The following is a 12,394-nucleotide window of genomic DNA, read 5'->3' as shown; positions in this document are numbered from 1 at the left end:
CTCTATGTAACAGCTCAGCATGTCAAATAAACTTTGGGTTTATGACACATGATTCTTTGCCAACAGAATATTATTCACCTGCTAATGTTTTGTGTTAACACATGACTAATTATTTGAAATTAGGGACACCGTAGGATTGAGGTTATGCAAAGTGTATACTACAATATAGATTAATCCTTTTATTTATGAATAGATTATTATCTTTAATTAATGCAAATGCAATTCAGGTGTACTTACTTTTAAACTCTAGTGGTGCATTGACAAATAGTATACTCTGTATAATGTAAACAATGGACACATTTGTAATGATAGTGATGCTGTTATATTTTGAATTTATTATTGCGTAGTGTCCTGTCTTTCAAGAAAGTATTATTTTCAACTTCCTGGCAAACACAAAGTAATACACTTATGAATTCAGGACATATTCACAGGGTAACACCACCTCTCATAGACAGATGTAAATAGATCCTCACTAGATTTATTATTAGTAAAATTGCATTTTCACTATTGGACTAAAAATATGGGGGGGAAATAAACTAGTCTAAAGAATTCAAGGACTATTCTTAAACTGAACAAGACATAACATAGCCATAAACTGGAGAAAAGAGAATACAGAGCAGACATCTGTGGCACACACAGATTATACAAAGATAGATATGTTCAGTTGGAGAATAATACATATTTCTAATTTTTAGTAGCTAAAGTAGATTAAGGTAAATTAGTGATCTGTTAAAAAAGACAAGAAAAACAATCCAAAGAAGTGCAACAGTTAAAAATAAAACAAAACAAAACATGAAGCTGGATAAAGGAGTGATAAAAGGGAGCCTCATCCCGACCCAAAGAAACGGCCAAAGGAAGTTAAAATTAGTAAAAAAAAAAAAAACCGGAAGAGCAGTAAAAAAATAAAAGAAAAAGTTGAAAAAAACGAAGAACTGAAGGAAATTGTTTAAAAAAAGTGAAACTGCCTAAATAATGGCAAATAATGAAAAAGTAATGGAAGGAAAGAATCCCTATAGATGCACTCACTGATTGTCAGTCAAAATAATAAAGTTTTATTGATATATAGAAAACATACACTAATTAAAACCTGAAGCAGCGCTAATCCCAGACAACTAAATGGACACAATATCCATGTTAATACTACCAGATATTCCTGTAAGGTAATCATACACCGGACACTACGTTCTAGTGACGTGGCTTCTACACACTCTGTACGTATATTCGGAGTGTCAGTCACTTCACATATAACATATATAGTGTCACTGAGATTGAATAACCTGAGTCCAGCTGTGTATAATTGGTGAGCCAATGCGTGTTACTTGTCCACAATATAGTAGACCACTATTATAAGTGATTCACACCTTATAACCACCTATAGACTACCAGTGGTCTGTGGTTATCTACTAGACAGTATATAATCTATGTAGAAGGTGTATATATGTGGACACAATGAGTGTCAGCTATAGCAGATGAATAAGGGGTTAATGTATGTGTAGATCGCTGGAATGCCACACCATGTATCATGTAGCAGCTGCGTGTTACCTTATATGCTTCCTGGTAGGGGAGACACCAGGAACTCAACACACGTGAAGTCAGCTGACAAGCGTCTGATGTGGCTTAATACACACTACACATTCAAGGCGTACCAATGCAGAACCCCTATCCTTGCTAGTGGGATCCTTGTACGGCCCACATCATAGTTAGCTCTAATCTAGGTAGTAGCAAGTGTTGTACTGAGAGTGACCGGATAACTAGTTTGTCCGTCGCGCTGCTGACGTCACGCTGACGTCATACCCGACGCGCTTTTCGTTCCTGCTTGGAACTTCTTCGGGGGTGGGCGGACCTCTGCTACCGGCGGCTATTTATACAGGCGGCGTTGCTATGGTGCCCATAGCGTAATTGCGGAGCCTCTGCATGTTGGCGCGAATGCCACAAGCCAATCGGGAGGGAGGTGTGTAAAATCACGGACTCCTATTGATCCATAGAACCGTTTTAAAATAATGATGCAGAAGACCAAAAGGCTACAAACAATCAGGTCACAGTGTTCCAATTGAACAAAATTGAAATTCACTACTTGTTATTAACAACATGCTTTCTGTATGCATATTGGTAGTTTGTTGCACATTGATATCAACTGTAGTTGTAAACTGCTCTGCAGCATATGTTGCTAAGTTAGTGGAGATATCTTATTAAAAAACAGGTTAAAAACATAAACAAAAAACATGCTATGATGGGCCACTAAGGTGAGGGTATGTAGACAGGCATGATAATATATTAGTCTGGATACTGGTATATAGTATATATTATATACTTCTTACCATGAGGTTAGAGAACCACAGGGGGTGAGCATCTGTATACATGTATATACATCAGTACACATATCACATGAATATACATATGCATCTAATAACACGCACAGATATATTTGTGATGATAGTGATGTATAATGATATATGTGTGATGATATATATGGGGCCTCAAAGAAAAGCAGAATAAACGAAACCCTCATTCATACCTCTTGGGAAGAGAGTTCTCAAGGTATAAATCCACCGCAATTCCTTTCTAAGGAGAGCTGTATCCAGATCCCCTTTCAAATATCAATGACTGAGCACACTAATATCCACACCCTCTTCCCCCAATAACCACCCCCAACACATATTGTACAGTAATGAACACAATCTCTATTATCCAGATTTGGAAAATAGCGCATTCGCCCATTAAAAATAAAACATTACCAAGCTAACATAAAGTAAATTAAAGTTGTGCTTACCCCTGACAGGAGGAAGGCCACCCTCATCCTCATCACCATCCTCCGTGTCTTCCATGGGCAGCAACATTAAAATAAAAAAATTGAATTACTGGCCACTAACCCCTTAATTACCGTAGCGGTTAGTAACCGCTATAGTCATTAAGGGATTAACACCCCAATGACACTAACCTGGGAGGCCTAACCACCCTCCCTGGGGCAACTAAGCCCACCCTCTCAACCCACATCACCACACCTAAAAATGGGCAAAGGCACTAGTAGCCAAACATGTTTGCCCATGAGTTTTGCAAAACTCAAGATATACTCTATAAAATAACATTGGCATAACAGTACAATACACTACACTTGCCAATAAACCCATTGATTGTCACTGTGGTAAACCATGCCCACAATATGGGCATGGATTGCCACTATGGCAATGAATGGACAACCTAAAAAAAAACATAAAAAATACAATACATTACAATGAAATGAAAAAAGGCTTTGGCCAAAAAATGCATTGCCTGTCACAGTGGTTATATATAACCTGAAAGGGGCTTAGATAAACACATTGGCAGACAATGGGCATCCTAAAAAAAATGACACAATTAAATAAAATACAATCAATGGATTTCTTACCTTTGCTGACTGAAGAGGAGTCTCTGGTTAGTTCTTCCTTTATTCCATCTTTACTTCTTTCTTCTATTCTTTGTAATGCAAAGGGTCCAGTAGATGTTGCTCCGATGGATTTTTGGGCTCAAATTAGATGGGACAGGCCTTATACAAGGCGTGTGACATCACATTTGATTGACAATTTGTACACCTCCAATCTGATTGGTTGGTACACTAATTGGTGTACCATGTGACATTTTACATTTTTTTAAAGGATGTGACATCATCTTAAATGGAGGCAAGCCAACCAATAAGGTAGCATATGTTTCCCTCCCTTTAAGATGACATCACTTCAGCAAAAACAAAATGGAAGTTATAACATCAATCGGATTGGTAGATATACCATTTGATGCCTTTCCTTTTTTGGAGGGATGTAACCTCGTCCTCAAAAGGGAGGGAGGCATGCTACCTGATTGGCTATCTTCCATCCCATTTTGATGACATCACATAACTCCAAAAAAGGAAAGGCATCACACATTATATCTTCAAATCAGATTGTTTGGTGTACCATGTTATGGCTTCCATTTTGTTTTTGACATCATCTTAAAGAGAGGAAAGCATATGCTACCTGATTGGCTGGCTTGATTTGACAGCACATGTGTTGCGGCAGGTTATAGATGCAAGTTGCTGCATCCGTATGTGTTGCAAAAGGTTATTTTAGTATCCTAGTACAGTACATGAAACAAAGGTTAATAACAAAATGTCTATAGACTATCCAACATATCATTTGTCGTATTTGCCAGCTTCATCAAAGGTGCATTAATCAGTGGCTTATACATACAGTAATGATTAAACCAGCTGTGCTGAATTACATATATCAATACTACAGGCATAAATAATTCCTGGAAACATTAAATGTGACCTCTGGTGACAACAGCTCTGCTGAATATTCTGTCTGACATTAAAGCTGCACTGTGGTAGCAAGGGGGTGTGTGTATCTGACTCAGCTGTGTCCGACATGCTCCCCTGGTCCTTAACTTCCAGCAGCACTTCTGTCTGCCTCAGAGGGACAAGAACAGGGTTAGGAGCGGAGCGTGTCACAGCTCTGTAAGAGAGCAAGTGCAGCAGCAGAAACAAGCATACATATTCTTCTGTGACAGGCAAGAGAAGATCACGAGTCATGTTCCTCAATACTTGGCTCCTCTGGGGCCTACCTTTTAACACCATCCCATGAAATGGACTTCTACTTAACCCCTTCAGTCATGATGGTCCCCATCCTGATTGTCTTATTCTTTTTTTTTTCAACTTTAAATTTTTTTATTGGAAAAATACATATACAGCCATTATTCCACAGCCCATTATCGTCTTTCCAAATTTAGTAAACATATAACATATTGCCTCTGAGACTCAACCATTTGAGGCTGTACATACAGGACTAGACAAACTAGACAGGGAAACAGGGGAAGAGGGTGGGGGAGGGGGGGGGTGGATGGCCAGGCAAAATCGTGTCTTTTTCTTTGTGTCTCGGCCCTAATGATAGGCCAAAACCAAGGAGTTTATATGTGGCGGGTCCTCCTATGGGTTCTTTTTAGTATTAGAGTTATCTTATCTTGGGGCCGTGTAAAGGTCTGTTCTCCGCGCGTCACTATGTCTTTTTGTCTAATCTGACCTCAAAGGAGAACGCATTTATTTTAATTAGTGCAGGATTGAGGTGGCCTCCACTCCGGGGATGTCTGCCTGGGTCAACCATGGATCCCAGACTTTTAGAAAGTTTGTGCCGGTGTCATTAACTAAACTCGTTAATTGTTCCATCCGGCAGACGTGCCAAATTCTGTTTTTGATCTTTGGGATAATTGGTACCTCCTGCTGTTTCCATAGTGCTGCGATCTCGCATCTTGTGGCAGTGGCGAAATGCGCGATTAATTTATGCGACGCATTCGATATACCCTGGATCCGCCTGCCCAAGAGGAACAGCCACGGGTCCAAGGGGATCTCTAAATCGAGAATCCGCTGAATCCAGTCTCTGATTTGTTCCCAAATAGGGGCCACTTTAGTGCAAGACCACAGCATATGTCGGAGATCTGCAGGCTCCCCACACTGTTTAGGGCAGAGAGGGGAGTAGCCTTTTACAAATTTCGCTAGGCGCGTCGGAGTGTAGTACCATCTCATAAGGACTTTATATGCGTTCTCCTTTAATGTGGTGCAGATTGAGCTTTTTGCTGCCGCCTTAATAATTTCGTCCCATTCATCGTCCTCTAAAGTCTCGCCTAGATCGGATTCCCAGTGTCTCATATAACTCAGTCTGTTGTCTAGAGGCGACTTCTGACAGACCACTTCCCTGTACATTCTAGATGTGAGTCCCCTTGTGTCCGTAGCTCTAGAACACAGCTGCTCAAAATTTGTTCGCGCCGGTCGAATTGGCGTCTTATTGTAGAAATTTCTGATCTGGAGGTACCTAAAAAATTCGCTGTTTGGGATATTCTTAGAGGATTTAATTTGCTCAAATGATTGTATGGTCTTTCTGCTCTCCAGATCTAGTAGTCGGGACAATCCATTTTGTGTCCATTTTAGAAAGTTTTTGCTATTCAGGCCCGGAGCGAAATCTGCGTTACCCACTATTGGTGTCATTAGCGATGTTTTGGTGGTCAGATTATATTTGAATTTCGTGGCCCCCCAGACTTTTAACGAATTGACCATGGTCTGTGTTAGGTTGTTCATCTTGCGTACCCCGGTATTGGGTAGCCAGATTAAATTGTGGAGTTCAATTGGTGCACAACAACTTTTCTCCAATTCGACCCATCTCCGTAAGCTTGGGTCTGTGTGCCATTGGAAAATCTGCCCTAATTGGGCTGCTTTATAGTAGGCCAACAAGCAGGGCACCGCTAATCCTCCGCCTGTTGTAGGACGTTTTAATATTCCTTTCTTGATTCTTGGGTTTTTCCCGTTCCAGATAAATTTCATAATTTTTGACTGGAGGGAGAGGATGTCTGCCTGTACTAAAGGAATAGGGAGGCTCTGGAAGAGATATAACATCCTTGGGAGGAGATTCATTTTCACGCTATGTATCCTCCCAATCCATGATATGCTCCCTTTCATCCAGGTTCGTAGATCCTCCCCCAGCGTCTTTATGATCTTGGGGAAATTTGCATTAAATAGTGTTTTGTACTCCCTTGTGAGATACACCCCTAAATATTTGATGGCGGAGGGTTGCCATTTGAATTGAAAATTGAGGTCAATCAGTTTTTCGACTTCTTTTGGTAAATTAATATTGAGGGCTTCAGATTTGGACTGATTGATTTTAAATCCCGAAATTTGGTTGAATTTACCCAGTATGTTAAATACATTAGGGAGAGAGGTGAGGGGTTTGGTTAGTGTGAGTATGACATCATCCGCATAAAGAGCGGCTTTGTGCATTTGGTCTCCCAGTGGGATACCAGAGATATCTGGGCTATTTCTGATATGTGCCGCCAAAGGCTCAATACATAAAGCGAACAATAAAGGTGACAGCGGGCATCCCTGACGAGTTCCGCTTTTAATTTCGAATTGTTCTGATGGGGACCCTTGATATCTCACTCTTGCCGTGGGGTTTTTGTATAGCGCCAAGATGGCCTGCAGGAGGCGTCCTTCGAAGCCAAATGCTCTTAGTGTTTCCGCTAAGTAGGGCCAGTCTATTCTATCGAAGGCTTTCTCAGCGTCTAGACTTAACACCATGGAGTGAATTTTTCTTTTTTGGGCCAGATCAATTAGGTCAATGATTCTCCTGGTGTTATCTGCCGCTTGTCTACCTCCGATAAACCCTACTTGATCTGTGTGTATTAACCCGGGAAGAACGCTACCCACCCTGTTGGCTATAAGTTTAGAATATATTTTGAGGTCTGAATTAATCAGTGAAATGGGCCGGTAGCTCTTACAGTCTGCCGGGTCCTTTCCGGGTTTATGGATCACTGTTATTGAAGCTTGGAGCATTTGTGCTGGGAATGAGGCCCCTGCTAAGATTTCGTTGAATAGCTTCAACATATGAGGAGCTAGGATTTTTAAATATTTCTTATAATATAAATTCGAGAAGCCATCTGGCCCTGGGGCTTTAGCTGGTTTTAGCGCTTTTATGACCCCAGAGAGTTCCTCCATCGTGAAATCCGACTGGAGTGCCTCCCTATCGCCTCTCTTCAGACTGGGTAAATGTGCCTCTTTCAAGAAGGTCTTAAGGTCTTCTTTTGTTTTGGGGTTATGGGTCACCTTATCTCCGTTATATAGTGCTTCGTAATATTTTTTAAATTCTCCCGCAATGTTTGCTGGGATGGATGTAAGGTCCCCATTTTGGTTCCGAATCGCGTGAATGTGGTTATTTGGGGGCTTATTTTTTAGCTTATTGGCAAGTAGTGTGTCAGGCTTGTTGGCTTTTTCAAAAAATTTCCGCTTAGACCAGGCCAATTCCTTCTCAGCCTGGGCGGAGAGGAGGAGGTTAAGACTTGTTTTGGTGGCTAGTATTTGAGTCAATGTGTGGGCTTTTTTGTCTTTTTTGTGAAGAGAGGAAAGCTTCGCTAGCTGGTCCTCTAGCTTCAAGATTTTACTCTCTCTTTCCTTTTTTCGTCTAGCGGCCAGGTTCATAATGACCCCCCTGAGGGTAGCCTTATGGGCCTCCCACAGTGTAGAGTGTGTGGCCACGCTCCCCTCATTTTCCTCAAAATATTGTGAAATTTTTTGCTCAATTTCTAGCTGTAGAGCTGGGATTTTCAGCAGAATTTCGTTTAGTTTCCAGTTCGCTCTGGGTCTGTCTAGTGGGATTAGTGTGCATCGCAGCTCTATAGATGCATGGTCAGACCATGAAATATCATGGATCTCGGTATGAGAGACCCCAGGGACCATTCTGTTAGATACAAGGAAGTAATCTATCCTACTATATGTGTCGTGTGGGTGTGAGTAGAAGGTGTATTCTTTCTGTCTCTGATGTTGTTCTCTCCAGATATCGAGTAGCTGACAGTCGCGTATTCCCTGTTTGAGTGTTAGTACGTCGGGAATGTGTGTATTTTTAGTAGCTGTACATCTGTCAAGGTCTTCCCGTAACGTTCTATTCAGATCCCCCGCGACAATGATATTGCCTCTGGCTACTCTGCTGAGTTTTCCAAAGAAGGAAGAAAAAAAACCCGGAGCTATCTCGTTCGGGGCGTAGATTGTTGCTAAGGTAATTGGAAACCCTCTCACTATAAGGTAACGTCCCTCCTTATCTATAAAGGTCCTGTCATGTAAGAACGGTATTCCTCTGTGAATTAGTATAGCTACCCCTCTTTTCTTGACCTTTGCGGAGGACAAGAAGTACGTCGGGAAGTCTCTATCTAAGAATTTGGGGAAATTATCTTTGGAAAAGTGGGTTTCTTGTAGGAACAGGATTTCTGCCCCTTTACGCTTATAATCCCTGAAGGCGATCCTGCGTTTGGTCGGATTATTGAACCCCTTAGTGTTGTGTGATACGAGCCTGAGTTCTTTATTCATTTGAAGGAGTGAGATGATGGAGCTGCTGATTCTCTGGGCCCGATCTCTATTCTTCTTTCCGTCTCTCGTTGTGATGCCTCACTATGCCCTTGGTTGTGGGGCTTACTTCTGGAGCGGTGTTTCTTCCACTTATTCTGGTTCGGCACTCTCTCGCCTGGGGGGAAAAAAAGGGAGGGGCACACAAAAGGGGAAACCGGGGGGGACATAGACAACACATAACACCTTTCACAGCATATACTTTCTCGACGTTTTGACGAGATCGTCCTTCCGTCGAGATCTTTTCCTTTAGGTTTCCGAACTCTGTTCCAGTAGTCCGGGGTTGGCTTGGAGCGGGTGATGCCCCGTCCAAGAGTCCTGTCCCAAAGGTTTTCACTAGAGGCTGGGGGAGACTCCCTCCCCCTCTCTAGTGTGAGGCCCATACTGACGTCGAGGTGTGTCACCGCCAGTGGCTCCTGCCTTGCTTATCTCTGAATCTTTTTCTTTGAACAAAACCCAACGATTAGTGGGTGTCCCCTTAACCCAGCTCTAGCCTGTCTTATTGTAACCATCTCTTCCTAGCCATATCTCTGCTTAATCTTCCTTTTACTGCCCTTGTTTGTATCTCTTTATCCTGTGCTTACCTTTCCCGAGCTTCCCCTCTCCTAATGTGTTAAATTATGTATTAACTCTACATCTAACTTTGACTGTATAATTTGTCTTCTTAGTATTCTTCTCAGCCATCTGCGCAGAATGGTGTCTACACTAGTTTATTTCCTTCATAACCTAAACTTATCTACCCTTTTCCCAATCAACTTATCTTGCTCTTCTCTGTTACTTGTTTTTGTCCCTTCCTAGCCTACCCACACTTACTAGCCTATCTCGGCCCGTTCTGTCACTTCCCCCTACCTCTCTTCTCTCAGTCTCCACTCTCTACTCCTTCCGCACCTGCTCTACTATCCTTTTGTCTAACTTCCTGTAAGCTTCCTTTCCCTTAGTGCCCCCTTACTATCATCCTTCATCCGCTTTTTAACTTGCCTATTTGTCTCCTCCCGTTTCCTCTTTGCCGTTCTCTAGCTCTGTTCCGGCTTCTTTTGTGCTGCCGATTCAAATTTCCCGCTGGCGGTTTCATTTTCGTGGGATGTCCCGGGCTTGCCTATTGTGCCGGTCCGGCGCTTCTTGGACACCTATCGGGGCCTCTGGTGGTAGCTGTATCGGCCGCAGACGTCATCAGCGTGCGGCATCGGGGTCCGTCTTTGTGCCACCTCCAAGATGGCGTCGCTCTTTCCGGGTCTACCTTATGACGTGCATCCGGGCCGCCGCCATTTTGGATCTTGCGTCTCATCAGTCTGGCAGCATGGGCGTCTGTTCCTGCTCCTTGTTCTTCCGGCTCCTGCGCTTCACTGTGGGTTCCCGCCAATCCAGGTACCTTCGCCATCTTGGAGCGGGATTTGCTGAAATGGTAGGCCTTTGATTTTTTGATTATGTTTACTTTTATGTCTTCTTTGCTTTTGCTCCATTGATGTCGTTCTCCTCCTGGTGTGTTAGGGGGAAGTCATCGGGTGTTAGGTGTCTATTGCACTTCCTTTGGGGGCGTGGGGCCTATCTGCAGCAGAGTGTCTCTGGGGACCGGGGACCCCCTTTTAATGTTTTTATTTGAATGTAACTTGTTATGAAGAACTGCGGCCATTGCCGAAACTTTGGTTTTAACTTGTGGATGTCTTCCCTTCATTCTTTTCCACTCTGCCTTCTGGGAGACTTGGTGTTCTGCTCCCATATGGGTTCTGGGAGTGGACTCCTCGGGTCTGAGACCACGGGGGCCTCACCCAGGCCCAACTTATGTAGGAAGGTTGGTCCTTCTTCCGGATCTTTTATTGTGGTCACTTTGCCTCCCCTCGCCACTAACAGACCAAAGGGGAATGTCCATCTATATCTGACCCCTTTCTCTCGTAGGACCTTCGTGATCGGTAGCAGGGATCTGCGGCGAGCCAGTGTCACAGGGGACAAGTCCTGGAAGACCGACAGCCTCGTGCCCTCAAACTCCACTACAGGTAGGGGTCTTGTTTTATGGAGAACTGCTTCTTTGGTCCTGTAGTGGTGCATCCGGAGCACAATGTCCCTGGGCTGCTCATTTTGCAGCGGTTTAGCTCTTAGGGCCCGGTGGCACCTGTCTAGCGTCAGGAGGTCTTTAGGAGTGTCTGGCAGAAGGGTCTCCAGCCATCTTGTTATGTATTCATCGCAGTCCTGAATAGCTTCAGCGATCCCTCTAATCCTGAGATTATTTCGCCTATCTCTATTCTCGGCGTCCTCCTGACGCTCCTGTAGTGCATTCACCTGCTCCTGGAGGTCCTTGAGGTTCCGGTCTTGTTTTTTGATCGCCTTAATTGAGTGGTCCACTTTAGTTTCTAAAATGTTTGTCCGTTCTCCTAGGCCCGACACTTCTTTCTTGAGGTCTTTGATCTCCGCTTGGAAGAGTGTTTTTAGATCCGTATATAGTTTAGTGAAGTCTCCCTGTCTGGCCGGGCGCATCGCCTGTTCAGCATGCTCTTCTTCCTCGCAATCCGGCTCTGAGTCCGAGCCGGCATTTGAATACGCCGCCATTTCTGTCCCCGCTCCGCTCATTCTGGCGCGGCTGAAGTACTCCGGCATCCCTTTCTTTTTTGCGGTTTTAGGGCCTTTCTTTGACATCGCGGGGCGGTATTATCTTTAATACGGGGAAATTTGAGTGGTTTTGGGGGTCTTGTTGGGTGTTAGCTCGCGTTTTTCCTCAAGCAAGGCACGGAGCTCTTAGCCTATGCGACCATGTCTCTCTCCGTCGCGCATGCGCCTCCCCGATTGTCTTATTCTTGATAAACTCCTTATACCTGCAACACAAACAATCTAAACATCCTCCTCCCCTGAATCAAAATAGGTTCGTCAAAAAAGCATGCATAACAACCACCCATAACATATTCTACCTTAATCAACTACGGTTCCGCCCCAAACACCTCGATTTAACTAATACCTTCAATTCAACCACATCCTTGCCCCACGCCTACTCTTCAATCCACCATTGTATGTTAATATTGTATTTTTTGTTATGGTTTTCACATCTCCATTGTGCTGTGTTGTGAAATTCTTATGATTGTATACATCAATAAATGAAAATAATAATAACCATAATGTCTCACCAGTGTTTCAGCTAAGATATTTTGAAAATAGCGCATTTATAGCGAAAATAGACATTTTAATGTCTTTTAAGTGCATTACTAATTACAAATCTTTAAAATAAATAAAGATGTGGTCTATGTTTATATTTCTGATAATGCAGATGTGTTGAGTACATTATATCATGAGTGAGATATGGTCCATTTCTAAAACTAGTGCTGAAGAGGGAATGCATTACACCTATTTTGTCTTAACATTGATAACTTTATTTCATGATTTTGGTAAATTTATATTAAGATGCATCCTTGTGAATCAGGCATTTTTTTTTTCTTATTCAAAATTTCCTGAAGAAGAGAAAGTCATTGATATTGTAATTTTTTTGTTTCTCTAGTTATTTGAAATGACCTTCAGAAAATCTAGTGT

The sequence above is a fragment of the Ascaphus truei genome, chromosome 3 (genome assembly GCF_040206685.1).
Source record: "Ascaphus truei isolate aAscTru1 chromosome 3, aAscTru1.hap1, whole genome shotgun sequence".
Lineage (NCBI taxonomy): Eukaryota > Metazoa > Chordata > Amphibia > Anura > Ascaphidae > Ascaphus > Ascaphus truei.
The sequence above is the reverse complement of the archived record's forward strand: the minus strand, read 5'-3'. Positions refer to the sequence as shown.